The sequence below is a fragment of the Desmodus rotundus genome, chromosome 1 (genome assembly GCF_022682495.2).
Source record: "Desmodus rotundus isolate HL8 chromosome 1, HLdesRot8A.1, whole genome shotgun sequence".
In the NCBI taxonomy this organism is placed as follows: Eukaryota; Metazoa; Chordata; class Mammalia; order Chiroptera; family Phyllostomidae; genus Desmodus; species Desmodus rotundus.
The window spans coordinates 168,803,798-168,831,082 of NC_071387.1; the positions used below are offsets into that span (position 1 = coordinate 168,803,798).

Genomic DNA, 27,285 nt, shown 5'->3' on the forward strand with positions numbered 1-27,285 from the left:
GTATATTTTCAAAACCTGTCTTTGTAAGTTTATGTTTTGGAAATCTTTCCCTATACGTATGTAGGAGGCTTCTTCATTTTTTAGATCTACATGATACTCCGTACCACAAATATAGTGTTTAAACTGGTCCCCTGCTGATGGGTCTTTAGGTTGTTCTCTCTCTCTTTTTGTATTATATACAATGTAGTAATTAATAACCTTAAACATATGTAATTTTGCACATAAGTCTCATGAGTATGTATGTTTGTAATTTCAATAGCTGTTTCCAAATTGCTTTCCTTTGCAGTTTTAACCAGTTTTTGTTCTCACCAGCAGTATATGAGACAGGCCTGTTTTTACAGCTTGGCAAATAGGAGTGACACTTTCGGATTTTTTTGATAATCTGATAGATGAAAAATTATATATTTATCTCTTCTTTTTTACTCAGAGGTAAATATACTCTATATGTACTACTTGGCACTTGTTATTAATTAATACTATATTTAAATTTTTTCTACACTGTGATAGTTACTTCATTCTTTCTCTCAGCTGTGAGCAACCCCACTGTGAACGGCACACAGACACACTCACCCACGTGTACAAGAAGCATATTCAGTACAGCACCGTTGATAGCAGCAAAAGCCTGGAATAACCTCAAACGCATTAAATAAGTGACTGGCCAAATAAATTATGGCTTATCCTTATAGTTGATATTCTACCTATCAACTACCTGTCAAAATGGTACTTTACAACTAACTTCTTGTGGTGTTTCCTTATTGTGATTTTAAAAATCTGATTTATGATTTGTACCAATTCCTTGGTTCCAAAAATAGCCTCAGATTGAAATTTAAAGTGTTTCCAGTAAGCATTACATTAGAATTTCCCATTTGATCGTATTTTGTTTTGATCAAGAAAGTTTCAGTTATTTCCATCTGGGTGCATTTTTAAAAGCTTTCTTTATATTAGTGAAAACTTACTCAATTTTCTTTTATTTCATTTTCAAAATAGTAATGAGACTTTTTTTTCCCTGTCTGAATTGGGTGAATTCTACCACCTTTTTGGTGTTTTCAGTTTAAATATACATGCCAAGTAGATTAGATTCCACACAGTAAAGAAACCTTTATTTTAAATCTAAGGGTGCCCTTAACAGTGCCCGTGACAGTAGGTTTAAATTCTAGGCCCTGAAACCATAACTGTACGTGCCCTCCTACACTTCATTAAGACAAACATGAAAGGATCCTTTGATGAAAGCAAGCCCTGCCTTTAGTGGTTCATTGGCCTTGGTGGGGCTCCTTTGGTAGTTATTTTTGCCTATGGCAAAAGGTGTATTTGGACTGGCACCTGCCCAACTGTCATTCTTTTGCTTTATTTATGGCAAATGCAGAAATAGTTTCAACTCCTCAGTAGAAACTATTTTGTAGAATTCTGTCCTGTGGAACATGGTGCCATAGTCTTGGAAGAAATGTGTGCCAAGTTTTCTTCTGTCCCAGAGTACCTCTGTAACATGTCATCGATTTCAGTGGTTCAACAAGTGTCTACTGAGTGCCTAGTGGGTGCCCAGCCTCTGTCCGCCGTGCTGGACATACAGTGATGAACAAGTGCTAACTGAGAAATGTAAATCCTACCTTTGAGGTCTTCTGTGATTAAATCTTCACATGATGTCCAGTTTTATATGGCCCAGAGTCTTACTGAAAGTTCTTACAAAATCTCTATTTCCTATTTTTGTATAGCTCATACAAAAGACTCTTGTCCGTCTTAAATCTGAGCCTCTGTTTATCTCCCTGTCCTTTGCTTAATTAAAACTGTTTTAACTATGGCATCACTTTTTTATTCCTATTCTTTCTCCTCCTTCTATTACTAAGAAAATTAGCTCTCTTTTCCTCAGCATATTTTTTAAAGAAAAATGTGGTTTTATGACTTCTTAAGATGAATATTATACATATAAGAGACCATGTATAACTCCATAAAGCTGCATTCAGCTGTAGATAATAGAGGTTGGCTAGATTTACCCATTAGCTAAGAGTCTCACTACTGCTTTCCAAGCTCAGAGAATAAATACAAAACACAGTAATGCCTCGGCAAAATGGAAAGTTACAGGTGTGAACTCTTGGGGTTTATCTCCATTAATTGCAATCAGGAGGGTTAATCGTGAAGACACCGAGGGCCTGTAGTATTTCTACCTGCTAGGTGTTCAGCATGCCATGGTCGCAATGCCAGTGTCTCTACATGGGATCACTTTACACATCTCAGAGTCAGCTTACAATCACAGGTCTAGAATGAGGAAATATAGAGGCTCTTTCTTAATCCTACAACTAGCAGCTTTTTGCTGATCTGCCTTGAGGATTTCTCGTTCCCCAGCCAGTACCATCTTGAGGGTGGTAAGGCCCACAGCAGGACTTCAGGCGGCCACCTCTGTCATTAGCTCAACTGTTTCCCCACCTCAGCCTGTAGAGATCAGACACTGCACGCCCAGTGTAGCTGCGACATGGTCCCATCGTCTAGTGATCAAATCTCCCCAGTGATCGTGCAAAGGGCATTAGAGCCAAAGAGGTGTGGACACCTTGAGTGACCCGTGGAGAGCTGACTGAGCCTCTCCCGTTGTATCAGGTGCTCAGGTCAGCAGTTCCAGGTTCCAACAGTTCAGGATGCTGCTGACATGAGCCAGCTTGTTATCATCCTGTCATCCCTGGAGAGGCTTTCAGCCTTTGCATCTCCTGAAGTACAAAGGTTTGAAAGTGTAGGGGCTTCAGTATTGAAGAATCCCAGGGAGCTTTTAAGGAGAGCTGGAAAGGCTGCTATTCAGATGTTAGGAGGAAGAACAAATATGTAACCACCTAGCTGGACTGGGCTGTGTGGTGCTCTCTGGAGGCCACTGCCCTCTGATCAGCTCCATCCTGCTGCTTGTGAATAAAGCCTGGAAACACCAACAAAAGGGAAATGATCCTTTAAACAAAAGAATAATGTGAATAAAGATGATTAAGGCAGTTAATACCAGAAACTATACAGGTTGACAGTTAAAAAAAAAACAAAACCTGTTAATACTCTACGCAGTCTAAAGGGAAAATAAACCAAGGGTAAAAATGATTAAAACAGTAAAAAGGCTAAATGGAAGTAAAATAAACAAAATGTGAAAGCTAAGAAACAAGAAGACAAGGCACGCTAAGAACTGTTGGGCAGCAACAAAATACAGAAAATGGTTAAAATAAGAATAAAAACATAATAAATAAATAAGATAAGAAGGACCTGGTCCAGGAACTTCATAAAATATGTGTAGATATGGCTAGGCGGGCGGGAAAATAGACCAAGAAGAAAACAGGGAGAGTGAGACTGAAGGGCTTGTATGGGACTAGAGCCCAGATGAGAGCATAGTGGAGCAGGAGAGAATTGAAGTGAGGAGCTAAGAGGAAATCCCATGTATCTTGTTGTTTGTTTTGTAAGAACCATCATCTTAGCTTCTCCCTTCACAAAATAATCCCCTTTTGGGATCGGTCAGCTTGAGGCAATGTTGTTTTACAGTGAGCTTATCTAGAGTGTTCCTGTTTCATTTTGTGGAGAGAATCGCTTTCCTTGGGCACCTAGTCAGTTGTACTGAGCTCAGCACCTCCCAAGCCCATGTGTGCAGACTAGTGCGCCCTGAGGCAGGCTCTGTGTCTCCCCTTCCGGGAGATAAAACTGCATGTAAAATCATAGCATCAGTAAAAGCCATTATTTCCGTAGTTATAACGAGCTTTAACAAATCCTTGTAAGAGTGTTTGATTATTGCATTAGTAGAATGCAACCTCAAGCCATAAAAATTCCATCTTTCCTTGTGGTATCCTCCTCTTCACCAAGGATGTATGCAAATTACATTTTGAAAGGCTTATTTAGAATTTCAAATCATATTGGGACCACGGCAGTTTAGAGATACATGAAATTAAACGTGCTTCTTTTACTATCAGAGCACCAATAATCAGAACTGTTAATTTAGTCTGCATCATAACAGTCATTCCTAAAGGATAGGTGATAGAAATCTGTAACACATGTAACATATTCTGTCTTAAGAATATAACATTTTTTAACAAGTAGCCTTTTGGTTTTTAGCTGAATTAACTGTCATACAATAAGAAAAGATTGTTGCCGAGCTCTGTGGGAAGGTCTCTTTTCCTCAGAATACAGCTCTGTGTTGTCATGGAGAGTGGCATGCCACCCATTAATGAGAGGAAGTCAAGCTTGCTTCACAGGCTGTGTGCTGCCGATACATTCATCCACGCTGTACCTTGGCCTCAAGCTTCTTTCATCAGTTGTTCACCTGACCTGGCAGATAGGAGGCGTCCCTGGTTGGAGACGGATGGCAGGTCAGGAACAGCTGGGGTGAGGCAGATGGCAGCCTGCGTGTCTCCAGGTCCTGGTTGGCAGCCAGCCTAAAAAGGAAGGACCAAAATAACTTCACTTCAAACAAGCAAAAATATTCTGATGCTTCCTTGGAAGGCCAGCGTACTACCCCGGGCCTATACTGTAAGAATGCACGTCTGCTTATAGAAAGTGGGGAGTGAGGGGTGTTGGGGACAAAACAGCATTCATGAGTTGAAGCAGTAATAATTTTCCTTTGAGGGCATAGAGATTGTTTGTGTGTTACATCAATGAGAGGGAGTTAAAGTTTTTTCTGTTAGCATATTGCCAGCTCTCATTATGTTTGAACATTATTGGGAAAAGAGTAAGAGTCTTAGGGGAGTTAAATGACTCTTGGAGAATTTTTTAGAGACTCTAATATTGCCAAGCGCTTTATTTAGCTCTTATTTGCTGATCCTTACCTTGGGCCTGGGAGAGGTTCTTATTGTTACTGTGCACTAGAGAATAGCTGATTGTCAGGGGCATTGTCCTGGCCTTGTAGGAGCCTCAGTGGAGCTTTGTGATGGGAGTTAGGGTGAGTGAGAACCCTCAGCTCCCCAGCCTTTAGACTTTGTACTTCTCTCCCTACTGTTCTTGTTGTTTCATCCTGGAGCCTGACCATGGAAGGCATGGAAGAGGTACAGGGGAACCTTCAAGGGTATTTTCCTGGCTTCAGTGCTAACATTCCACCTAATTTCCCAGAGTGCTCTCACACCTTGGATAGTTACTCTCCTTTATTCCTCCAGTGTGATGAATGGATCCCCTGAAGGTTTTGATCCTAGGACTCCACAGCAGTCCACGCTGCTGCAAACACCTATGTACAAGTAGGGACGTATGTTTTTATGGGACGAGGGGAATGGGAAATAAATGTCTAGGACTGGAATGACTGGAACATCTGGTAGGTGTGTTTTCGAAGCTGTGTTCCGAAGTGGTTACACCCCTTACAACCCCGACAGTGGTTGCAGGTCCTCCGCATTTTTGCCAGCACATTTAGCCATGCGGATGGGGTTTAGTGGTGTCTCACTGTGATTTGTGTTTGCATTTGCCTAACGACTAATGATGTTGAACATCTTTTCATGTGCTTCTCAGCCACGCATACATCTCCTCTGGTGAAGTATCTATTCAGATCTTTGGCCTTTTACTGTTGAGTGCTCACGTTTTCTTACTGAGTTTTGAGAATTTTTTTTCTTACAGTCATGTTTTTTCATTCAATTAACAGGGTTTTTCAAAGCGGTTTTTATTTTTGATGGAAGTATAGTTTGTCAGTTTTTTTCTTTGATGGATTGTGCTTTTGATGACAACAAAGACATTTTTACCTAACACAGCATCACAAGGATTTCTCTCCTATGTTTTGTTTTAGAAGTGACATAGTTTTAGTTTTCATTTGGAACTGTGATCCATTCTGAATTGTTTATTTTTATGAGGCAAAGATCAAAGTTAATTTTGTGGCATAAGAATACCTAGTTGTATCAGCACCAATTGTTGAAAAGAATATTCTTTCTGCACTGAATTCCCTTTGACTCTCTGTCAATAATCAGTTGTTCATATACCATTTGTGAGTCTGTTTTCGGTCTGTTTTGTTCCATTGATCTCTGTTCCATTGTCTGTTTGATGCCAATACCACTCTGTCTTCATGGCTGCAGTTTTGTAATAAGTCTTGAAATCAGTTAGTGTGAGTTCTTTTTGAAATCATGTTGGTTCTTTTTCATATTATTTTGGCTAGTCTAGGCCCTTTGCATCCCATATCAAATTTCGCACCACCCTGTCTCAGTGTGTTCTCCCACACACACTATTACTGTAGTGAAATTAGGAGCATGGTCAACTCTAGAAATGTGTGTCAGACGCCTAGTACGTATTTAGAAACATGAAGGGTAAGAAGTAAGATTCTGAGGGATCTGAAGGGAGATTGATTTTGCAAAAGTCAGTAAGCATTATTTGCCCATTTAAGGGAAATTTAAACGTTTCTAACAGAATTTGAGATGAAAATACCTGAAGACAGATTTCATGTTTGTAAGACAGAATGATTCTCAGCTTTGTTTATAAGGGAAGTTCTGAAGCCAATAGAAGGTTTAAGAGAAGAATTTTTTAATTTACCAAAATTACAAATGCACATACCCTTTGACACAATCATTTAACTTTAGGATTTTAGCCTCCTGATACACTTGCACACATGTGAAATAATATTCACTACAAAAAAGTAAAAGGTTATATTCGTCAATTGAGTCCTGGCTAAATTAATTATTCCATAGCCATACGATAGAATACTGTATAGTGAAGAATGAGGCAGTTTGAATCGTATTTCATATGGAACAAGTTATAAAGTGCATTAAGTGAAAAAAAAACAGGTATAGAACTTTTCTGTTACAAGTGTGGTTTCTGTGTGTTTCTATGTAATATGTATGTATGTGTTTCGATATGTGTGTGTGTGCGCATGGGCTGTCTCTGGGATAATACATACATATGTACACACAAAAACTGGTAACATTGGTTTCTTAGGGGGGAAAGACCTGGGTGACTTCACTGAATTCTCTCTTATTCTTTTTGAATTGTATATCATAAATACATATTACTTATTCAAACAACATTCTTTTAAAGATGTTTATTTATTTATTTTTAGACAGAAGGGAAGGGAGGAAGAGAGAGAAACATCAGTGTGTGGTTGCTTCTTGCATGCCCCCTACTGGGGACCTGGCCCACAACCTAGGCATGTGCCCTGACGGAGAATTGGACTCTTCGGTTCGCAGTCTGGCACTCAATCCACTAGCCAGGGTTCAAATTAATATTTTTTTTAAAAGATCTACAGGATAGTTAGTCATTGTAGATTTAGAAGTACATTAGAAGTACACATCATACTAAAAATATTTCAGGAATATTAATTACAGTAAATTTTGGGTTGAAAGGAGTAAGTGTGTTAGAGGGACATTGTCTATGTATAAGGTGCTAAAGGGCCTGTCCTGTGGTAGTTGACAGTGGAAATGAAGAGAGAAATCTTTTGTATATAGGAGGGGGAAAAATCAATCAACAGGATTAATGACAGGTTGAATATAAAGACAGAAAACAAGGAGGGCCAAAATGAACTGAAAATTAATCTTTAATAAATGAGAAAATGGCTACTTCATTGATAGAAATATTGAGTTATAAGCAGATTTAGAAGACAGCAAGAGGGTAGGTTTTTTCTTCTGTCTTTTCTTTCTCCTTTTTATATTATATACATAAAGGTTTATTTCTAAGTTTGCTGCATCACCAGGCCTCCTGACCACATCTGAACCATTTGAGAGGAACTGGCCTCAGACCTTTGGAGAAAGAACAGCTGCCAAAACATGTCTACTTTAGGGTCTTCCTGGCGTCCTGGCCCCATCTGGGTATTTTAGAGTAGGTGGTCTCTGTAGTTCTACCAACTGTCAGCGTTTGTACAGTTGAGACCTGGGAAGACCAAGCGACTTTCTTAGAGCCCTGTGCCAAGTCCAGACTACGTCAGGATTAAGGCCTGACTACAAGTGCGGAGGCTGACTGGCTAGACCAGCGTATCTCTCTGTGCCCGTCCTTTTTCCTAAGGCAGTCTAAGTAATAAACCAGGAGATGCAGACTCAGTGAAGACTGAAATCCTTACAACAAAGTGACAGGAAATTAATTAAACCCAGAAAAAACTTAGCATATACAGAGATTCCACAGTAAAAATACATAATCATTCAGATTTTTAAAAAGTGCTGAAAAGACTGTGAAGAAATCAGGACGGGAGGAGAAAGGGTCAGATAAACTGGATTTCAGAGGACCAGGTGAGTTCCCACTTTGATCTGTAACTTGGAACAAGTTAATAAACTCTCTGAACATCAGCTTCCTTAGAGGAACCGCTGATCTTGGCCTCCCAAGGCACCTTACAAATCTAAAGTTCTGTGTTTCTCCATCTCACTGAAACAGAAGCTAGACTTTCTATCACCAGAAGCCCAACTGTGAAAGCATGGGCTTCTGGTCTGTCTTTAGTCTCTCATTCAACCTTACTGACTTAAACGGTGGAATTGAAGTTTCAGCCACATTAACTGTGAATATTGAAAGAAAAAACTAATAGATGTTACCAGACATGGGACTTAAAAGGATTTGAAAGTTTAATTAGATGGAATTTAATAACTGCACAACCCTTTGTGGACTAAACCTAGAAAACTCATACCGTTTCCTATAAAAAGATATATCCCAAGTTGGTTTTTCCACAGTATAAAGTCCTTTGATCCAAAATTCCTTTTACTGGCTATTTTCATAGCCGTGAAGTCACAACAAAGGTAATAGGAATTACAGTTGTAGGGCAGAGAGAAAGGCATAAGTAAATATATTGTCTTGTGTTTAGTAAAGAGACCAGTAGGGTTTCGAAGATAATTAAGAGATCTCAGGAGCTGGTGCACTGTTTAAGGGGCAGATGAGTAGAGAAACAGAAGCTTCAAGAAGAGGTTTGTGGGAACAGAAGTTTCTGCTGTTTGCTTCCTTGGTTTTGAGGCCCCTGGCAAATCAATCCCAGAATAGTTCCAGATGCTGTGTGTCTAGGCAGGCGGACGCTGGAGGAGCAGGAAGTGTTTGATGTGGCTGCTGCTATTCCCAAGATAGATTTCAGTTATGGTTTTCTTTACCAGACAGAGTTCATATTTTTGAGGTCTCTTCTGTCTTTCTCATAGCAATGCTGGTTTTAAGACAAATGGGATCACAAATTACATGGCTAGTAATGAGCAAGACTGGGACTTAAAGCAGGTCCTCCAGTCCAGACCATTATAACACATGGACAGTGTGGTTATTACCCACTGGCTGTCACACAGCCCGGTGACGAAGCTACCAAGAGGCAAACTCAAGTTGGTCCTCAGTCTTCATTGATAAACGCCTGGGCAGAATTTTGATAGAAAGAACCCAAAACTATTTGTAAAAATGAGAATTGTGTGCATCTCGTACATGTAGGTTACTGAAGCCCTCTGTTTGCTGACTTAGCAGGTAATCACAGTGGGGGTGCGGGGCCCTCTTACACAGTGCTTTCAGACTCCTGTTCTTGGAATGTACCTCCAAGCTCCCTGTCCCCCATCTTCTTCTGACAGAATATAACCTGTCTAGTGAGGCCGGTCCCAAATCCTGCTACATCCGTGAACTTGCATGATTTTCACTGTTTGAATGTGCTCTCTCTGACCCCCTTCTATAGAATTTTCTTTAATCTAGTCAGGGGTGCTTACTTTGTTTTGTTTTTTGACTAATCACAAATATGTGGTTCTTTTTTTATGTTTTATTTGATAAGCAGTATATTACAGTAGATAAGAGCATGGCCGATGGAGCCAGTCCGCCTAGATTTGAATCCTAGATGTGCCATCTGTTATTCGCTGTATGGTTTAGTTACTTGTATTCTCTGTCCCACAGTTTCCTCATTCATATATTTGGGGGTTAAAATTGTGCCTGTGCTTTGGGATAGTTATGTAACTTAAAGAAATGAATGCTTAATAAGGCCCTTAGAACAGTCTCGGGACAAAGAAAGACAATGCTCAGTAAATTTTAGCTTTAATGTCAGCTGTAATAGATATAACGTCTTGAAAAACAAAGACTACTCCCTCCCATATATCTCTCCTTAGAGAAAAGGTACCTTAAGCTCCAGTTTTGATTTCTAAGACTTGATAATCAGTCCCTGGTTGTGTCCACCACCCCCACCCCAAGGGCATGAAGGTGCAAAGATGGTCACGACTCGGGGTCAGGGAAAATAGATGTTTATGAACACTAGTAGATCAGCACCTGGGTGAAAAGAATGTCACATTTTGGAGGAAGCTGCCTGACCCTAATCGAAGGTCTCATAAGTATACTCGCGTTACTAAGCTTCCAGCAGCCGGAAACCAGAAGGGGGCAGCAGAAAGTCATCTGCTTCCCTTCTGTGGAGAGAGAAACAGAAAGGCGGCTATTCCCAGTTAGAAACAGCCTGCACCAAAACCCATCTCTGATAAGATGTTACTGAATCAGTAATCAAACTGTAGACCAGACACAGAAAGAGAGGTCTGTTCCAAGGACTGGGAGCATGACAGGAAAACGGTGAAACAGTTGACATTGAAATTGAGGGACTGCTCTCAGTGATTTTAGCTCCGCTGTCTAAAGGGCACAAGAACAGTTTAGAATGTCTAAAGATATTTAATATTATTGCCATCCCCATTATTTATTTTAATTTATTGGTTTATTCCCTGCTACAGAAATTAAGAATTTCTCTTTGTGTTGCCTGTTGTTATATAAAAAACTGGGCTCTTAATGGCCCTACAGGATAGGTTAAAACATATAAATTTTCCCATATTTAAAAAATTACTTTTTACTTATGAAAAAAAGTACCACATGCTTTTTTTTTCAACTTGTAAAGGAAACATCACTCATTTCTTAGTGTTTCCTGCCAGCTTTTTTACTACATATTTCCATTTTATTTGTTTTAAACTATTTGACTCTAACTCTCAGATTTCATCTATAAATGTAATGCAATTCCAACCAAAATCTCAGCAGAATTTTGTGTGGAATCTGAGAAGATGACTGTAAAATTCAAATGAAAGAGTAAATGGCCAAGAATAACAAAGTCAGTTTTGGGAAGACTAAGATAAAGTGATTGGTTTACCAGATAGATAATAAGACTTAGAAAGCTGTAATAAATAAAATAAGATGTTGGCTTAGACAAACAGACTAGTGGAACAGAACAGAGAGAGCCCAGAATGGATCTCTACACATACGGAAACTGAGATGTTCTACACAGTTACGGAGGGGGAAAGAATGGATGAGTTAATAAATGGTACATGGACAATTAATTATATATATGGAAAAAACTCCTCAAACACACATGCACATTTTTAAAAGTAGATTAAAAACTTACATGGAAAAAGCAAAGCATAAAACTTTTAGAAAGAAATATGGGAGAGTATTTACATTTGTATGACATGTAAAGGTTTTTTTGAACAAGATATAAACATAACTAACTGATAAAAAATTGATCAATTTTGATGCATTAAAAGTATATCACAGAAGACACCATTAACAAATTAAAAAACAAGCCATTGACAAGGGAAAGATTTGCCCTGCATCTAACTGACACAGGTTAGTATCTAGACTATATCTATGGATCGATAAGGTAAGAAGATAATCCAACAGAAAAATGGATAGAGGATATGAATCAATAACTCACAGAATAAAAAAGCAGAATGGCCATAAATATATGAAAAGATGTTCTCATTAGTGATCAGTTAAATTGCAGTTTAAAATGCTGCATATTTTCCCATTGATCAGAAACAAAAATGAAAGTCTTGACAGTCGTCATTACGGCAAAGAAGACGAGCAGGGGGAGCTCGGATTTAACTGCCGGTGGGACTTGAACGTCATGTAGCAACCGGGAAGAGCATAACAGCAAGATGAAGTGAAAGCGAGGATGGGCCTGGCGTTCTACTCAGTAGTGTCCTCCTAGATGGATGCCTTAAAGAAACTCTGGCATGTACAAGGAATAAGTTATAAGAATAAGAATATTCCTCGTTACATTGTTTATGATAGTAAAAAGCTGGAAACATCTTAAAATGTTACCAACAGGAAAACAAAGTGTGATAGACTCGTACAGTGGAATGCCATGCAGCAGTGAGAAAGCATGAAGGAGCTACAGCTGTGCACACCAGCACAGTCACCTCAAACACACAGCAAGTGGGATCGTTGTGCAGTATGATACCATTTTTGTGGTTTGCAAGTATGTACAGCTTAGGCTTATATAGATACGTGGGTCACGTGTGAAAGCATAAAAATATGCCCAAGAACAATAAACAAAAAATTCAGGGTATTATTTACCTGTGAAAAAGAGTGGGGGTAGGAATAGCATCAGGAGATGCACAAAGAGGGGCTTCAACTATATTTATGTTTTGCTTCGTTAAAAAAGTGTGACAGATTTTAGAGTTTGATGAAGGTAGGCAGTTGGGTACGTGAGTGTTTTGTTCTCTGTGCTTTCCTGAGTGTTTGAATACTTTATGATGTCCTAATCTCTTCTCTCATAGCAGAGAAAAAAAAAAAAAACTTGTTTCCACACTTGTTAAACATATTTATTTGAACAGATTTGAGGCTATTTCCTTCTCACATCCTTCTTGAAAAGTCCTGAGGTAAGACTGGCCAGACTGCGGTCAAAGTCCACTTTGGCAAGAAAAACGGGGTGATGTGTTTGGGCCAGGTTGGGCCAGATAATTCCCCCTTTCTAAGTCTCAGGCCTGATACGGCTGCTTTCTGTGTACCACCATTTACAAACTAAAAGCTGCTCTTAGTTCATAGGCTGTGCAGAAACAGGCCACAGGCCGGATAGGGCCCATCAGCCCCAGTTTGCCAACCCATGATCTATATACTCTCACCTACTTCCCTTTTCTTAACATGTTTGGAAGGGAAACTCCCAGTGTGTCTTTTCACTCATCCTTACTGTTTTGTTTGATTTTGAAGGGGAAAAAACCAGAGACTGAAGCTTCAACTCCCAGGCTATCTGATTTTGCAACTTGTAGCTTGAGGAGGAACAGTAAGTCGGATGGCTATTTTGTATCCCCAGACGAACACAAATAGAATCATCGTCAGCCCTGGGACAGGTGTGTAGCTTGTGTTCATTTTTCACTCAGGTTCCAGAATAAGACAAAGGCTGGGAGACACCTAACCTACATGAATATTTTTTATTGATGCTGATAATTTGACTTTTCACTTAGGCATTTCTCTTACATAATCACTACACAATGATTAAAGTCAGAATGTTTAACTGTAATCTAATCTAATACACAGTCGGTATTCAAATTTTGTCAGTTGCCTAATTAATGTTCTTTATGGACATTTTTTTCATGGTCTAGGATCCAAACCAGGATCACATGTTATATTCAGTTGTCATATCTCTTTAATCTCCTTTAATTTGGAAACTGCTCCACAGCCTGTGTGCATGTATTTCTTGACTCTGACATTTTTGAAGAGTACAGGCCAGCTATTCTGTGGAATGTCCCTCCATGCACTTTCTCTGGGGCTTCCTAGGAAGGAGGGGGTTTGTGGGCAGGAGTGCCATAGAAGTGATGTCGTGTTCTTCCCAGTGCGTCAGCATCAGCAGGGGCATGGTGACAGTTTGTTCCTGTGTCGGTAGTGTTAATTTTGACTGCCTTACTAAGGTGGTATCTAAAACATTTGCCCACTATAAATTGACTGTTTCCCCTTAGAGTTAGTAAGTAATGTGTGGGTAGGTACTTTAAGATTATGAAATATATTTCTTAACAGACTTTCACCCACTAATATTGGCATTTGATGATTTTTCCAACTGCATCGTTCCTTCTGTATTTTAGTTAGCATTCTACTGTAAGAAAGAACTTGTCCTTTCTCCTCTTTTATTTATTTATACGTTCATTTCTACCATAATGACTCATGATTTTATTTTATTCAGTAAGTTACCATATCACTCTGAGGCTCAAAATGTCCCAGATTTGATCAGTGGAGACCCTGACTCTTCTTTTGATAGGACCCCATCATCCTTGAAGCATGTTATTATTTTCCAGCACAAAGATGTATTTTAGTCTCACTTTATCTGCCCCAGCCCTGGAATTAGCCATTTTTTCAAAGAGCCCTGGTTCTTTTTAGAGGAGAATGGCATTCAGAAGTCAAAATCAGCATGTCACTGTGCTCGTTGCTATTGGAGGGTCCCTGTTCCCAGGCTTTCTCCATGGGCAGAGCTAGAAAATCCATCAGTCTGTCCTTGCATCTATTCACCTGTATATATGAGGGGAGACCCAAAAAAAACCAGAATTATTTTCTGGAGGGCAAACCTCTTGCAGTACAGGCTTCCCCGCTAGGTGAGAGTTCTAGGAACCCCGTTGTATCAGTGCCCTAGCTGGTGTTGTGAGAGGCTGTGTTGGGCTTCAGTAAAATTTTTTGAAGACTCTTTCAATGCATTTGCCCATTGCATGATGGGTTTACAAGTGCACCTGCCCACACTGCGCTGAGTGTTCAGCACTTTTTGACCAAAAAAACAGCATGCCCCCCGTGCTGCACCCTCCCTATTCACCTGATCTCACCCAGGCAATTTTTTTCTTTCTCTGGATGAAAAATGTCCTCAAAGGGAAACATTTTTTGCCAGTGTGGAAGGAATGAAACAAAAAACAGCAGAAGCAGTAAAAGGCATCATAATCAACAAGTTCAAAACCTGTTTTGAGCAGTGGAAAAAAATGCCTTGATAGGAGTATTGGATCAAATGGAGAGTACTTTGAAGGTGATTGAAGTTTAAACATGTGAGGATAAATACACAGTTTTTTATTAAAAAATTCTTGGGGTTTTGGATTCCCCTCCCTCATACTGTTTTACCTGGGGTGTCAAACTCATTTTCACCGGGGGCCACATCAGCCTGGCGGCTGCCTTTGACAGGCCCAATGTAATGTTAGGACTGTATAAATGTAACTACTCCTTAACAGTTAAGCGAGAGCTCGGCGCTGCCACCAGGTAGAAACAAGGTGCGGGGCCGGATAAAACAGGGTGGAGCACAGGATTCGGCCCACGGGCCTCGTGTTTGCCACCTGTTTTAAACCATCCTGCTGGTGCCTCCTATTTCAGTGTAACGCTTAAGGTTTCATTTTAGTCTTAACCGGTCCCTTATTTTGTAATTCCTTTCTCTGAGGGTAAGAAACCTGATTTCCATTCTCTGTCATCTATCTGTTTTGCAGATATTTTCTCTTAATATACGGCTATTCTATTTAGTATGTTTTGATGAGAAGTTTTTAATTTTGATGAAATCTACTTTACCTACCTTATAATTTACGGTTCTGTGTCCTAAGTAGTTATTGCCTGCCCCTTGGTCATAGATACCCCTCCGTTTTCTTCTTTAAAACTTTACCATTTTAGATTTTGTGCCTCAATTTAATTTTATATCTCAAACCAATTCTTGTGTATGGAGTAAGTGTTGACATTCATTTTTTTTCTACATGGACGTTTCTGTTTTCTTTATCCTTTTCCATTAATCTGTCTTTCTTAATGTCGATACCACAGTCTTAATTACTATAAGCATTGAGGCCAGATACTGTAAGTCCTTCAGTTTTGTTCATTTTCAATATTGTTCCGACTCCCTTAGGTCCTTTACCTTTATGTACACATTTTAGAATCAGATCATTAATTTCTATTAACTAGAAATTGTCCCTAATTTTGATTGGGATTTTGTTAAATCTAGAGATTAGTTTAAGCATCAACATCTTAATTGTGTCTTAATAATGATGATGTCATAAAATATTGAGACTTCTGGCCTGGCCGCATGGGGCAGTTGGTCGGAGCATCATTCCACACACCAAAGAGTTGCTGGTTTGATTCCCAGTCAGGGCACATGCCTAGGTTGCCGCCTAATTCCCGGTTGGAGTGTGTAAGGGAGACAACCAGCCAATGGTTCTCTCTCACATTTCTTTCTCTCCCTCCCTCCCTCCCTCCTTTCTCCCTTGCCCCTTCCTCTCTCTCTAAAAATCAGTGGAAACATGTCCTTGGATAGGATAAAAAAAATAAAAATAAAGTAAAATCTTTTTTAAAATGGAGTCTTCCAACCCATGAACATGGTTTAACTTTTTTTCAGGTCTTCTTTACTTTCTCTCAGCAGTGTTTTGTAAATTTCAGTGTAGGCATCTTGCAAGTCTTATAAATTTATTTCTGAGTATTTTATGGATCTTGAAGTAACTGAAGTTATTTTTCAAAATTTTATTTTCCAGGTGTTTGCTACTAGAAATACAACTGATTTTTATATCTTGTGCCTGTCTTGTGAGATTTTGATTAACTCATTTATTAGTTCTAAAACCTGTTTGTAAATTCCTTACTGTTTTCTACATATGTAATTATGTTGTCTGTGAATAGAAATGCATTTATATCTTCCTCTCCAAGTTTTAGGCCTTTTAATTTCTTTTTCTTGCCTTCCTTATTACACTAGATGGGACCTCCAATATAGTGTTGAATAGAAATAGTGGGAGCAGATATCCTTGTTTTTTTCCCAGTCTTAGGGGAAAGTGTTTAATATTTCACCATTAAAAATGATGTTAGCTGTAGGTTTTTCTTAGATGATCTTTATTAGGCTGAGGAAGTTCCCTTTTATTCTTAGTTTGCTGAGAGTTTTTATCATGAATGGGTGCTAATTTTTTGCTAAATATTTTTCTATGAATGGAGAGATAATCATGTGAATTTTTCCACCTTTATTCTGTTATTTTAATAAATTTCTTTGATTGGTTTTCAAATGTTAATTTAGCATTGTGTTATCGGGATTAAGTCCCAAGAACGTACTATCCTAATGTGTTCTTAAAGTTAATTTGTTAATATTTGTTAGAGATATTTGCATTTATGTTGTCAGTAATATTAGTCTCTAAATTTCTTTGCTTATAACATTTTTGTGTTGTTTGGGCATCAGGATTATGTTATGTCATAAAACATATTGGGAACTGTTCCCTCTTTTATTTCTGAAATTTTGTAGATTCATATTATTCCTTCGATGTTTGTTAGCATTTACCAGTGACGTCATCTGGGCCTAGAGTTTTCTTGAGAAGATTTTTAAATTACGATATTCTAGAGCAGATAAGAGGTTTCTCAAAGTAGTTTTATTTTGTATATTTTATTATTCATGAGATTAACATGTTATGAAATGCTTACGAGTCATACTTTGGTGAACTTTCTTATATCCTTTCTGCTGGATTGTTGGTCTTTCTCTCACTGGTTTGTAGGACCTCTCTTAATCTTTAGAAAATAGTCTTGTTCTTAATTTCATTGTCTCTGGTTATATTTTGCTTGCTTTTTTCCTTTGTTAATTATGTTCCAGTTAAAGGTGAGATCATATGGTATTTGTCCCTCACCGCCTGGCTTATTTCACTCAGCATAATGCTCTCCAGTTCCATCCATGCCATTGCAAAGGGTATAAGTCCTTCTTTCTCTCTGCTGCGTAGAATTCCATTGTGTAAATGTACCATAATTTTTTGATCCACTCATTTACTGATGGGCACTTAGGTTGCTTCCAGTACTTGGCTATTGTAAATTGTGCTGCTATGAACATTGCCACAGGGGAGTGGGGAGGGGACAGTGGGGAGAGGGGTCTATAGAAGCTACTATAAAGGACACAAGGACAAAATCAAGGGGGAGGGTAGAGGTGGGGGAGGGAGGTGGGACTGGCTGGGGTGGGGTGGAGGGAAGGGGAGAAAATGCAGACAATTGTAACTGAATAAAAATAAATAAATTTAAAAATAATAATAATAATAATAATAATAATAATAATAAATAAAAATTTTAAAAAGGAAGCATCCCCAATGGGACCCTATTATAAAAAAAAAAGAAAAGAAAAGAAAAGAAAATAGTCTTGAATTGATAAATATTTTTCTTATTTCTTTTGGGTTTTTTTTTAAATTACTTTGCCTTATGGCAGTTTTTGCTATATAAACATTCTTATTTTTTATGTAACTCAATTTATCAGTCTATTTTTTTATGGCTTTTGGATCGGATTAAGAATGACATTCTCCATCCCAAGAAATTTTCCCATTTCGTCCTCCAGTGAATGTATGCTTTTGTTTTTAACATGTAAATATACAATTTACTGGAGTTTATTTTGGTTTAATTATGTGAGGTACAGATTCCTAAGTACATGTACTCCTGCACAGTCATTAAACAAATAGCTATTCAGTTATCCTAATGCCATTCATTGAATAATCCATCTTCTGCCTACTGATATGACATGCTTGCTGCCTTGTCATATGCTAATTTCTTGTTTGTGTTTGGGTCTGTCTTCTGAACTTCCCGCTCTGTTCCGCTGATCTGCTTTTTCACTCAGCAGCATCACACTTGTTTTAATTATTATTGCTGCCTACTATGTTTTATCTGAGGAAAAAGGCCACAATTCTGTCTACCTTTTTGCTCAACCGTTTCTTACTACCCTTTTATCTGTTTATTTCATTAATTGTTAGAAGTATTATCCAGCCCTGACTGGTATAGCTCAGTGGGTTGGGCATTGTCCTATAAACGGAAAGGTCACCGGTTCAATTTCCAGTCAGGGCACACACCTGGGTTGTGGGCCAGGTCCCCAGTCAGGGTGCAAGAGGCAACCAATGGATGTTTCTTTCCCTCTCTTTCTCCCTCACTCCCTTTCTCTCTAAATATAAATGAATAAGATCTTTTTTAAAAAGAAGAAGAAATATTTTCCAAATACCTTATTTAAATATACATTCTCTGCTCTCTTCCTAGTGGGAAAGCTAAAGTGGTAGTTGAAAGTCTCGGATGTGTGACCAGGACCTCACACAGCCTTTAGGGCATCTTTGTGCAAATAAGGGAAAAACTGCCTTTTCTAGACAAATGAATTAGGGGGAAAGTAGTATTTTCTGAAAGATGCAACCCTATAAACTGGTTATACAGTTGCTAGGGCTGAATGTAATCCCTAGTCACACATTCAGGCAGTGCTCAGAAGGAACCACTTTCCCAGGCAGACCTGTTTGAAACGATCTTGAATTGTAGTGCACCATACAAACAATGTAGGTCAGTGAAAGAATTACCAGAAAAGCCAGATGCCCGTTCCTTCCTTTGCCCCCACCTTCCCGTTGGAGCTGCCAGCCCCAGAGCTGGCTAATTACATCATTGAGCAATGTGCTTCCTTAAGTGGAAGTACAAATGGCTGTTCACACTAATGCCCTGCCTTTGGGAATGCTTACTTTGGGGTGAGTGAATAAAGCTCTCAGAAGCCCAGTGGGCCACCTATCAATTGGAATGGCATTGTGCGTCATCACCCTAAAAGTCAGACAGTAATAATCGTTGTACCTATACAAAAATGCATCATCATGTCATTTTTGTTTATCATCCTGCAAAACTGAAAGGGCAGGTATTGTTTTGCCCTCTTTTGTAGATTAAGGAAGTAAGCCAGAGAGGAAGATTTCCAAGGCCAAATAGCCAGTGGCAGCGGAAGGCCTTAGGTCTTCTGAGGTTCAGAGTTCTTTCTCCAGGGCTGAAAGAATACATTTCCCATACCATCCAATCTCACAAAAACATTGTCAGCCCCACAAGCATCCAGGTCGGCTAAATTTAAATCATCATGAAATTGTGGTGATGTGTTTCATCCTCCTCAAAGTATATGCTCATATTTCTGGCACGTCCATATCCTCTTCCCTTAGTGGTGCCAGAACACTTTACTTCCTATTCAGAAACACTCATGCTGCAAAAATAATAGCATGTTTTTAAGGACAAAGGCAAAAGTTGCCTAGAATTTGTTTTGACTTGTTAGTAGAGATCCATAAGCCTCTGGGCTTTTAGGAGATTGAAAGACAGTGATTTTGAGAGTAAGGTTATATTGTGATACAGTCCTATGGTAAATTAAGTTTGTCATGTTTATGATTCCAAAATTGTATTATATTTTAAGGGGTTGACTTTTAGATTGCTTTATTTAGGGCGATCTTTCCCTACCATAGAAACAAAGTCAGCTTTCAACTGTGGAGACAATACAGATTTGCAACTATGCAGGGAAACTGCTGGGGCTGGTTCTGGTGCCCAGGTTTATTGAGCTTGGGGGTCCCTGTGCAAGTATTGTCATTTTTAATGCCTGTAGATTCTTTTTTCTTTTTCCTCTCCATTTGCATTTCCAAGTATTACCTTTCTTTGCAGATAGCAATCATTGGACTGTACTGTCAGATCTTTCTGGCAGAATATTTTGGAGTGATTCACATAGTTCACCTGGATATTCATTTAGAAAGCAACATCTGAGCACACATTTTTATTTTTTAAAGATCTTGATATCTTACTACTGCAAGATAGTACAGATTCTTTTTAATTTGTTTTGATATCGACATATTTGGCAGCAGTAAATTTGATTTTGACTGTGGGCATTTTGACTTGGACTAAATGTATTTCTGGAAAACCACCAATCTAAGGTGAACTTTTTAAGGATAATGATATCTTACTTGATTCTGTATTCCCAGCACTCAGCCATGCCTGTAACATAGCTGAGCCTCAGTGAGTCTTTGTCGAATGAATGACAGAAGTCTATAAGTAAAGTAATGCTAATTAAAATTCTTAGTGCATATCCATTGTCCTCCTCTGTTCATACATTGTTTGGACCTGTTTTTTAAGGAAGTTTCAAATAAATCTCATTTCGAAGCAGAGTTATCAGTCGGGGAACGTGGGGTTGGCAGAGAGCCACAGACTGGAATTGGAAGTTCCATGTGGCCCCCCAAAATGACCGTAGTGTGATATTGGGCACGTCACTTAGCCTTGCCAACCTCGGTTTTCTTACCTTTACAACAATGATAGACATTGTGTAGGAATCACTCGGCTCATACTTATAGAAATGCTCTGGAAAGGTTAAAGCGTCTTATACGTGCAGGGGGCTGTGCTCTCTGGGTGGCTTTCCCTCGAGCCGTGAGCCCCACTTTGGGGAGGCTTGGGGGCCATTTTGCCACAAAGTAAACATGATTTCTGCTTTGTTAAGAGGTTCATGAACCTAATGGTAACGCACAGTACATGTCTGGCTCCCTTTCTATTTCCGCTTCTTTTGTAGTTCAGTAACATTTTCCTTGTCATTTCCGTCTGGCCAGGAACTGAGTTGGCAGCGGGGACATAGAGCATGAAAAGCACACATGCCACTGTGGGGACTTCCCTTACACTCAGATCCCCGCCGCGGGAAGGCTGCTGTTGAGCCCCTTTGCCGAGACGAGGCGGTCGTGCATGCCCTGCAGGGAGTGATCCTGGAGGGAAGCTGATACAGACACCCCCTTCCACAACACGTTAGGAGTGGGTCAGACCAGGAAGCTGCGGGCCTTAGACGTGGGAGGAGGCTCTGTGGGTATCTGATGTTCTAGGCTCGATGTCTTTTCTTGGAGAACAAAGAAACTGCTGCATAGGTAGGCAGATATATGTACCCTTCTAAATTGCCACCCCTTTCTTCATGACTTACTTTTTTTTAAAGATTTTATTTATTTTATTTTTAGAGACACAGAGAAGGAGAGAAACATTGATGTGAGAGAGAAGCATCGATCGGTTGCCTCTCATACGCACCCTGACCACAAATCGAACCAGTGACCTTTTACTTTGCGGGACGACACCCAGCCCACTGAGCCACACTGGGCAGGGCCATGATTTACTTTTAATACCCCAGCAACTTTGGTTTATTTTTTATCTAGTTTACAGGGCCTGTTATTTCTCCCTCCACATTTTGGTATCTTCCCCCCTCTCTGTCCCGTGGAATATCATCCTAGGCCAAGGTCTAACCTATTTTCTGTTTTTGTTTCTAGTGTCCTTACTCAAATCTTGTTTATAGCAAAACTTCAAAGAAGAGAAAATATCAGTAACTAATATCAAATCAGAATCCTCTTTTATTTCAAAAATCTAATCATTAGTTTAAAATAAGGTATTTGGTCTTATTTTAATGTTGTAGATCTACTTGAAGTCATATTCTTGGTTTTCATAACAGAACCAGGCTCCTTTTTCAGTCAAGACACTAGACATCGCTTTTGTTTTCCAAGTTATATTCATGGTTTCTTGTATTTACGAGTCCCAGTTGTAAAGTAGAAATGTGGACATCAGCATTCACTTATTTTACACTCGACGAGATGTCTGTCCGAGTGGACTTCCTTTTGGAGGTGCTAAAGCAGTGTGACTCACATGCACTGACAGTTATTGGTAGGTCCGCTATCATTTACTAGATTGGAAGTTAGAGGGGCCATAGGATGATTATGCAGCCTCCCCATCTCCTTGATAAAGCTCAGTCCTGTTCCGATGCCACATATTTCAAGGATAGCCCGGGCTGTTTATATAATTTGGTTCCAACTTAACTTTCCAGCCGGATACTACTAATCTCTAACATAAACCCTGCATTTGTGGACTTATCTTTCCTGACTCATTCAGTTTTGCTCAACAAATTTAGTTATGTTTCCTCTGTAAAGCAGGCCCTGCTCTTGCCCTGGGGATTCATTTCTTTCCCATAAAAAGTCTGCCAAATCTTAAGTGCCCAGACTTCATGATGCCATTTCAGGTCACTCCAGCCAGCAGTGACCCCCTGACTCACGCTTAGTTCAAGGCACTCAGGTTACGGTGGCCACATGTGGCCTACCTTTGTGATAGTATCAGTTTGTGAGATTATCTGCATTTTGAGTAAACCTTGTTTCATAAAACATGACAATTAGCAAAGGACCTTTAAAATAAGTTCTCAGTTATCAATAATAGAAAATAAACATTCAGTAGAAAAAAATTAAAATGGTAATTCTAGAAACTAGGAAGACAAGTAGACCATAAACATGAAAAGATGTTCAGCCTTACCACTAAATAGAATATGTAAATAAATGATCAGATGAAATGCTTTTTGCTCATCATGTTGAGGAAGACTAAAAGTTTATCAATACCCATTCTCAGGGCAACAGACATTCTCAGCAAACTGGTAGGAAATTAAATTGGTACTTTTTTGAAAGAATTTATTCTGAGGAGAAATAAAGATGTTCAGGAGGTCTGGTAGCAGAATTCAGAGCACAAATTTTTCTGCATTGGGTGATCTTGGTGACAAGTACATGGGTCAAGAAAACTAGTAATTTGTTTATAGTGGTGACAGTGCCCATCACTATTAGGGTAAATCACTAGAGGATTCATTAAATAAACAGTGGAAAACTAGCTCTGGGTGGTGAGAATTCACGTGATTTTACCTTTTCTGTACTTTTCTATAATAGTTAAATTTACAGGAAAATTGTATTTATGTCAGAAGAGATAGCTGGCAATTTAAAAAAAAAGGGTTTCAAAGGAAGCCTGTGAAGAATTTGCTCCTGGGGAAGAGTTGGATTTTTTAACTGGGTAGAATGGAGACTAACAGATGTTCAGGAGGTCTGGTAGCAGAATTCAGAGCAGAGAGTTTTCTGGATTGGGTGATCCTAGTGATCTTAAGTGGCCTTAGACCACTGGAGATGAAGAATGCAGAAAGTTTAAGCATGGTTGAGGAAAGGAGGACAGGAGCTCGAGTAGAGTCTAGGAGGCGATTGAGTATATGGGCCTGAGCTCTGGGAGATACTTGGGCTGGAGAGGTGGATTCAATAGTTAACCTGCAGCTAAGCTTTTTTATTACCTACATGTCCACCCAAGGTCTTTAATCATTGAAATCATGAAGACAGAATGGTTCATATTTAGCCTGGATCATGGAAAGCACAAAATTCGTTGAATCCTTTTGCTTGATAAGCCTGTAAAAAATCAGAGGATATAGTAGGGTCCTTTGTATCACACATTAGGCATCAGTGCATCATGGAACAGCAGGTCCCTTCACTTCGATGCATGGGCTTTCCTGGCAGCTTCTCTGGTTAGAGATCTCTGATGTCATCTCTTCTTGTCGTGTACTCTTCTTGATCTTTGAAATTCTCTCCAAGTCTTGATCAAACCCTTGGGTGAATAAGCAGTGCATTTAACTACTCTATAGAAACACAAAGTCCTATCTGAACTGAGACAGCGATTTCTAAAATCTCTTTACTACCACCACTCCAATTCATACCTAATAAATATATATAACAGTAGTGAAATACCACTCCATTTGGGGTGTCGTAAAAATTCAATTCTTATTCTTTCTTCCCCACGTAGCCTGGAATATGAAATTTTGGTCTTCTGGAACACACCACCCATGAAATCCATGCACATGAATTCCCATGAAAACAATGGAGCTCCCACCAGGCCAGATTTCATTGATTCAGGCTTGTGGGTGAATGTAGCAGGCATACCGGTCAGTTTCTCTCTAGCAGCCCATAGTGAGAGGAGAGAAAAAGACTTGTCAGCCGGGGGGGGAAAAAGTCTGCAATCATCTTAGTATGGGGAGAAAAATACAGTGTAAGCACTAAAAATGCAGTGTTCCCTAAGGTAAAGCTATTTATAATAGGGTACAGTTCTAAAATTCCCACTAAAAGTCATTACAGTTATTTTTAAAATGGGCAGTGGGGTGAGGAATCAAAGCTGAACTTTCAGGTACCTGGGACACCTTACGGGCGGTTTTCCTTTCTGCATACAGTGATATGTAGAGGACGTGTTGCACAGCTACTATACTTACTCTTACATTTGTGTTTAGGAAATCATCTTAGGGACGGCCCTAAATCCTGAGCTTCCCAGGAATGGCATGTCTCCTTGTTCTGCACAGGAACACACCACAGACAGCGTCCTTAAGATCAGCAATATCCTCTGATGATCGGTGGAGGACTGCCTTAGGCTTTAAGGACTCTCATACCGTTTTCATCTTTTCTTCTGATCTGATAGCGTAGCATGAGTCAGCATAGAGGCACCAAGTGCAGAACTGGCAGACATTCTATGAGGGAATGAGCATAACAGACTTACTGTTTTGAGGATCACTTAGGCAAAGGCCTAAAATCAGAGCACATGGAGTAACTCCCACTCCTCAGTGAGGCTTCTTTCTGAACTGCCTCCACTCTGCCTCACCCCTGTATTTCTGCAGTCACACCCACTGCAGTGCTAAATGACGTTGGATAGCTGGGGGAAAAGAACGAGGGCAACACATTAAGGCTCAGATAATATAATTTACATTGAAATTGTCCAAGAGCTCTTGGCCAAGTTTGCATAAGCATTTCAAGCTCACTTTTTGGTACTGAAGAAAGTGAAGGGGTTGAACAGATCATTTGCAGAGCCTCTTTCCAGCTCTACAGTATTCTGATAACAGGATGCTTTGCCACTGAGTCAGCATGGTCCTTTCTCCCACCTACCCCTCCTCTTAAGTTTTATTTTACTCATTCTTCTACAAATACCTTTAGGTATTTAAATTTTGGAATGGCTATAGTTCTGCTTCTTAAATATGAGATACATATTATCCATTTAATAGCATTTTCGTATGTGAGTGTATGCGTATATCTGTAAGGGAATAAGATAATTCTATTACGCATGGAAATATATCAGGGAGACAGAGATACGCATGTGTGTGATACCATTAGATGCATATAGCCCTTGGGGAGATATCATAGCCAGTGGTGACATTTGATTGTCATTAGTGAGTCATAGTGGAAACTGTAGGGCTGATGTACCTTGCTAACCATATTTTATAATATTTTATTCCAGAATCAGGAGAGAAATGACAAAGACTTTAATACAGTATGATTCAAACCAAATGATTTTCTCTGACTTCGGAAAGGCAAGGTTCTCTAGCCAAATGCCCTCTGCTAAGAGGGTGATCTTAATTAGAATAGTGCCTCCCATTCATCGTTGATGCCTGACTAGAGCTTGAAGAGGTCTCAGTTTTGGGTAGAAAGCTAACAGAGACTTTGCCCCTAAAATCACCTTTTGTAGTATCAGGCAGTAGCTCAGTGATCAAGAGCTCTGCAGTCAGACTACCTGGATTTAAATCCTGGCTTTGTTTTATCTTAACTGTGTGAACTCGGGGAAGTTATTTAATCCTTTGATGTTCAATTTCCATTATCTATAAAATGGGTATAATAATAACTTACCTTATGTATAGTTGTTCACATACGTAAATGAACACTGTCTTTAGAAAGTGGTTAGCACAGTGACTGGAATAATGTAAGAGTTGAAAAAAATGTTGGGTGCTGATTTCATCATTGAATACATCACCTGTGGGTTGGCATCTTCAGTTGCCTAACGGAAAAAAATTGTTGCGGCAATTACGCAGTGAGTGTTTACGTCAGGGGTGGTTAGACACTGACGTACAGACTCTTAGCCCTTTTCCACATCTGCTATCCTTATTTCCGAATATTGAATATATATAAGGAAATTATCACTTTTATTGTTTTTTCTTTTTTAAGAATTAAATTTATTGGAGTAGCATTGGATAACATTGTAGAAGTTTCAGGTGTACAACTTTATAAAATGCCATCTGTATATTACGCTGTGGCTCATACAAAGTCTAATCTTCCTTCACTGTGTAGGGTGTGGCAAAGTAGGTTTACAGTTGTAAGTACGCAAAACAAAGCTCATCCTTGCATTATTACATATTAATTACTGTATTATTTTCCATACAAACAACTATAAACCTACTGCTGCCCCACCCTGAATTTGACCCCTTTAACCCCTTCGTTCTCTCCCACCCCCCCCCATACTCATCCTACTGTTGTCTGTGTTTATGAGTTTATTTGTTCAGTTGTTGCTCTCTGTTTTATATTCCACATGTGAGTGAAGTTAGATGGTTCTTGTTATTTTCCATCTGCCTGATTTCACATCCATGTTATCATAATTGGCAATATTTCTAAATACTCAAAAAAGCAAGCTGTTTATTAGTAAGTGGCCCTTTTATAAGTATTCATTCATTTATTCATAGAAATATAATTAGTGCAAGTATTGCTAATAAATTAGACTTTCCTGTGGTTGCATGGGAGTCTGGAAAATTCTAGAAATGATCAAATTCTGTGGTCACTATAGCAACAGCTCACTCTGTCTTTGCGCGCATGTACCTCTCTCTCTCTCTCTCTCTTCCCTATCTTAACACAGGATCCTAAACACACAGTTAGTAGTGGTAGTCGAGTCCACATTTCTTTCCAGCATGAGAAAAACCGTTACGTATTTTTCATAGGTATTTCATTAACTCACTGACCCTTTGCAGTCATGTGGCTGCTGTCAGGTGCTTTCTCCAGGTCATCCGAAAGAAGGGCTGAGGGCTCCATTTGGGTTGGGGCTGGATGGGGGCTCCCTCTTCGGGGTTACCAGGGCTGGATAAGTGATAAAGCAAGAGGGTTTTTGGCTGCTCAGCGGGTGCAGAGATTGTGGGCTGGGACAGCGGCTTGTTCAGCAGCAAATGCATTGCCTTTGTTGCTCTTTTCCTTTATTTCCTGGGCTTGAATAGGTGGCATGACCTACGTAGATATCAATACCTATTTCCTTCCTCTGGGTTTCTTTCCCAAGCATAGACAGAGCCATGCACTTTGCAGCTTCTCGTTTGAGTGGTCCGTTTTATCTTCAGTAGGTGTCCATTCTCCCTAACTGTCGACTCCAGCCAGGGGCTGGTGGGCACTGAACAGACAGAGGACT

The 27,285-nt window shown here is 39.5% G+C and overlaps 1 protein-coding gene across 1 annotated transcript in view; it reads left to right on the plus strand.

Annotated features, from left to right (window-relative positions):
* MRPS27 (mitochondrial ribosomal protein S27) overlaps positions 1-27,285 on the plus strand; it is an 81,774-nt gene that overhangs the window by 22,201 nt on the left and 32,288 nt on the right. The window lies entirely within an intron of this gene.